This window comes from Lolium rigidum, chromosome 7 (genome assembly GCF_022539505.1).
Source record: "Lolium rigidum isolate FL_2022 chromosome 7, APGP_CSIRO_Lrig_0.1, whole genome shotgun sequence".
Taxonomy (NCBI): Eukaryota; Viridiplantae; Streptophyta; class Magnoliopsida; order Poales; family Poaceae; genus Lolium; species Lolium rigidum.
In genome coordinates, this window is record NC_061514.1 from 66,758,416 (window position 1) to 66,762,963 (window position 4,548).

The 4,548-nt window shown below is 43.8% G+C and overlaps 1 long non-coding RNA gene across 2 annotated transcripts; it reads left to right on the forward strand.

Moving 5' to 3' along the window:
- The first annotated feature begins 219 nt into the window (after nucleotides 1-219).
- On the forward strand, nucleotides 220-4,253 carry LOC124675560. Of its 2 annotated transcripts, none has more exons than XR_006993315.1 (3): nucleotides 220-403; nucleotides 2,266-3,339; nucleotides 3,924-4,253. It is a non-coding gene; the product is annotated as an uncharacterized LOC124675560 (long non-coding RNA). The 2 variants fall into 2 exon arrangements; XR_006993314.1 differs by having other exon boundaries at nucleotides 2,269-3,339.
- The last annotated feature ends 295 nt before the right edge of the window (nucleotides 4,254-4,548 follow it).

Sequence of the window (4,548 nt, forward strand, 5' to 3'; positions counted from 1 at the left end):
TACCGGCGGTTCTCTGGTGATGGCCCCGACGAATCTCTCGGCGGCAAGGTTGATGTTGCTCGGGCGGAGCGCGAGGGCGCGCAAGAGGACATCGACCTCTTCGTCGGAGGGCGAGCCACGCGGGAGTGCGGATTGGTCGTCGGCGGGGAGGGAGCGGCGCGAGGGCTTCGACCTCGACGCCGGAGAGCGAGCGGGGGTTTGCTCGTCGGTGGAGAGGTGGAGCGCGCAGGTGGGCGGGGATTTAGTCGGCGGAGATCTTTGCACGCGAGAGGGCGGCGCAAGCTCGTCGGTGGAGGGCTTCTCGTGCGCAGGCGGTCACAAATTGGTCCCGGAGGGTACCTGTGTGCAATAGCCTCAGGGATTGACCCCCAAGTCTATTGGGCGCGCGAGATCTGCAATTAAGGTATGAAATAGCACGCCATGTTTGTGTTTCTCATAGATGCCATGGTTTGTGTATGATTTTTGGGGCTCGTAGATGAAATTTATGCCAGCGGCTGTCCCGCTCCATCTCTATTTTTGAGCACAACATGTATTTTCTGTAGAATTGCTGCCGATTTTCAATTCGTAGTAATTTTTGCTGTCGATGCCATGTATCAGGGGGATTTGTAAAGTAAAGGGTGGGCGAGGGTAAAGTAGACTCACAGTGTTTTCCATAATGGCTCAAAGTTCGACTATGTCTCAGGGAATGATGTGGATAAAAATCAGCATGCCCAACCCCGTTTGTTGATGCTAAAGTAGCTAGGCTGTGTTGTTAGAATACCCTAAAATTTAGCTTAGCTTCATGTTTTGTATAGCAACATCAACTAAGTCGGTTACTGATATATGGTTACTGTGTTTATTCAGCATGCTTAAGTTGGGTTAACTAAGGGAAAATGCATGGGTGCTCACAGGTTCTAGTACACTGTCCAACGGCATTGCATGCCATCTGTCTCTTGGCCCACTTCATGGACATGTTTTTTGGAATGTTATAAGTTATGTATTCCAATGCACTGTCCATTGTATTCGAATGTACAAGTTCCTGAGAAGTGGGGCCAGGGCATGAAGAGGCACCACTGTAAATAGTTTCTATACCAGTTGCTAGTTGCACTGTTAACATGTGCCGATATTTATTGCATCGCGAAACCATTTAGTACTGACGGTGCCTTGCGCTCTTGTTCATCACACTCATCAAGCTCTGCTTTGCTCGCTTTCGTCTCAACCATGTTCATCTGTTCTTGAGTGACCCTGTTCAAGATGTCTAGCTCTTCCTCTGGCTGTTGGGCGGCAAGCTCAGCTGCTTGACCAGCATATAGAAGATCCGCAAGGAAGGCATCATCCAGATCTGCAAGAAAATTCCCTGGACAGAAAAGTGAGACCTGAGGGTGGGATATGACCTCGTCGCCGCGGTCTCCATTCAGCTTCTCTGGATGCACCTGCTCTTCCATGGCGACGGTGACGTGGTCTTGGTGGGGCCGCACGTGATCCGGTGGTCATTGCCGGGCAGCGTAGGCCACGGGCGCATCCAAAGGCAGACGACTTGGCGAACAACTTCTTGTGAAGTCTGGCCAGAGTGGCACCCTACAAGCGATGGCGGGAGTCATGGATTTCTAATTTCTTATCCATGTATTTAGGAAGTCGTTTTTCCACAACCCATTTCCCACTGTCATGTTTTTTGGTTACACTTTTTTAATGTCCAGCTACTTGCTTTGTAAAATGGTATTTTTAGTTGCAAGTGCGAAATGTCTGTCGAGGGGGAGATATTTTCTATTTTCTGCTTCTATCATCTTCTATATTGATCAAGTTGCTCTTGTCAACATGCCTAAGTTACTTTTATCATCTCACTAAGTTGGTTTGTCATCTAAACTAAGTTGATTATGGTCACTACTCCTAGTTACATACTACGTATATATTTTAAGTTACTTTATTGCAAGAATGATTCAGCTTGTCAGCATGTTCTCTATTAATCTACCTAAGTTGCTTTTTGTCAACATTTTTTAAGTTTTTGACTTACACAAAAATGCCCCTTAGTAGTATACATATTTTATTAAGTTGCTTCTTGTCATCTGGCCGAGTTATTTTATATCACCTAACTAAGGGTCTTTCCAACATGCATTTATTTTTTGGTTAAACAACTAAGGGCCTTCTTGAACTTAATTTTTTAAAAAAATTAGAAACTTGCTTTTCTAGAGACAAGCTTGAAATCTGGTAACGTGGAAATGACTGCATTTACTAGAAGTTGATGAAGTAGCAGGGAACCGTCCTAATCCTCGTACAAAAACTTGTCAGCAGGTACGTGTTCAAGGATGGTGGGCAATTACGGGGAGCTCTTAAGTTTTGTGAGATGAGAAACTGAAGACATTGAATTCATGAATAATGAGCATGGAATAGAGAGTGCATCAGCTCCTTATGTTACTCACCACTACCAAACTGGACAGGTTATAGGTACTTATAGGGGTAGTTTTAGTTCTTCCGAATCCTTTTGAGCTATATAGATTAGTTGTCTAGCAATTTACTTAAGTTGTTTTATCACTATGCTTAAGTTTTGTGCTGAAATAAATTAAGTTGATTCCTCGAGCATGCTTAAGTTGTTGAGTTTGGCACAATCTATCTAGTTGTTCCTTTTGAGCATCATAAGTTTTCCACTGGGTCATTTCGTTGCCTTATCAACATGATTAAGTGGATAGAGAGTGCATCAGCTCCTTATTTTACTCACCACTACCAAACTTGACAAATTATAGGTACTTATAGGGGTAGTTTTAGTTCTTCGATTCCTTTTTAGCTATATGGAATAGTTGTTTAGAAATTTACTTAAGTTGTTTTATCACTATGCTTAAGTTGTGTACTGGAATAAATTAAGTTGATTCTTTGAGCATGCTTAAGTTGTAGTTTGGCACAATCACTGGGTTATTTAGTTGCATTGTCAACATGCTTAAGTTGACTAGTGAAATTAATTGACTTGATTCCTCGAGCATGCTTAAGTTGTTGGGTATTGGTACAATCTATCTAGGTATTCCTTTTGAGCAACATGCATAAGTTGTCAGCTAGTTTAATTAGTTACCTTGTGAACATGCTTAAGTTGAGTACTGAAAATTAATTAAGTTGATTCTTTTCGGTATCCTTAAATTGTTCGGTATTGGTACAATCTATATAGGTTTTCGTTTTCGAGCAACACACATGAGTTGGTCACTAATCTAAATAAGTTGCTTTGTCAGCATGCTTAAAGTGTTTATATAGGGCTGCACAGCCAGTACCATCTTGAGCGCGGTGGTGGAGGACGCCATGGCGCCTAGCTCGAGCAGGTGGCGATGCCCAGGACTAACGCCTAGCGCTAGCACAAGCCTGCCATGGCTCCTGAAGAATGTAAGTTTCTTATCCATTTTTAATTAACTTACTACTGCTTTGTTAAGTTGATTTTGTAATGGTTAATTTGGGTGTACATTGATGCTAAGTTGCTTTCTAGGTAGCTGCCAAGTTGCATATCGTTTACTGTTAAGTTGTGTACAAAGTATCTGCTAAGTCGGAGACAAAGAAACTCTTTAAGTTGCACCTTAATTGCTCCTAAGTTTTCCCCTAAGCACAACTAAGTTTTGCGGCTACGAAGCTGCTAAATTACCTATTTTCAGGTTGATGCGAAGTTGCTCCCCAATTTCTGCCAAGTTGCTCCTTAATTTATGCTAACTTGTGTACAAAGTAGCTGCTAAGCTCCTGGGTCTGCCACAGTTATACCCAGTGTATGTTCTGGATGGATCTAATATGCATGGAAGTTTATGCTTGTTTAATTTTGATAGTTGTGTTCCAGGAATAGGTTTCCTCCAGAACCCTAGATACATGCGGATCCTAAGCCAAGAGTTAAAGGGGGATAGAGGAAGTTAGGTTCTTGTGATTAGATTACCTCCGTTTTGTTTTCTTTTGGAGCTAAGTTTTGAATCACTGATAAATTGCAGGATTAATGGAGATATGTAACGGAGGAAGAAAAGAGACTGGTGGGAAGGGGCGTCACATGGTCCTGGCCTGGGGCCTGGTTGGCTCTCGTGGGATGGGGCTACACCAGCACGTGAGGGCTAGCCCAGCGTGGGAACGTGATGGAGGACATGGACGAGCGGATGGGGCTACACCAACACGTGAGAGCTGGTCCAACTTTCAGGAATCTGATCCATTGTTTGTTGTTTTTCAGTCGAGTGCTAGGCCGAACGAGCCAGCACCCGGATGCTGGGCCGGACAAACCGGCACCCGGATGCTGGCACGGACAACCCAGCACCGGATGCTAGCTAGCCGCGTCCAAAACTAAATAAGCATCGAGCTTGTCACCGAAGGCGCCGAGAGACTAAGACTATTCAGACTGCTCATAGTGGGAGTAACATAGCTAGTAACATCACACATCTCAAAGTATTTTGGTGACATGGCATGCGAATAAATGAAGAAAGAGAGTGAGGTGGTAACTAGCTATGTTACCATAGCATCACACACCCCAATGCAAAATGGGTCTACAACATAATAAATGCCACAATGCATGACACCACATATAAGTTACTACCCACTATGAAGGTAGTAACCTAGACTAGTAACATG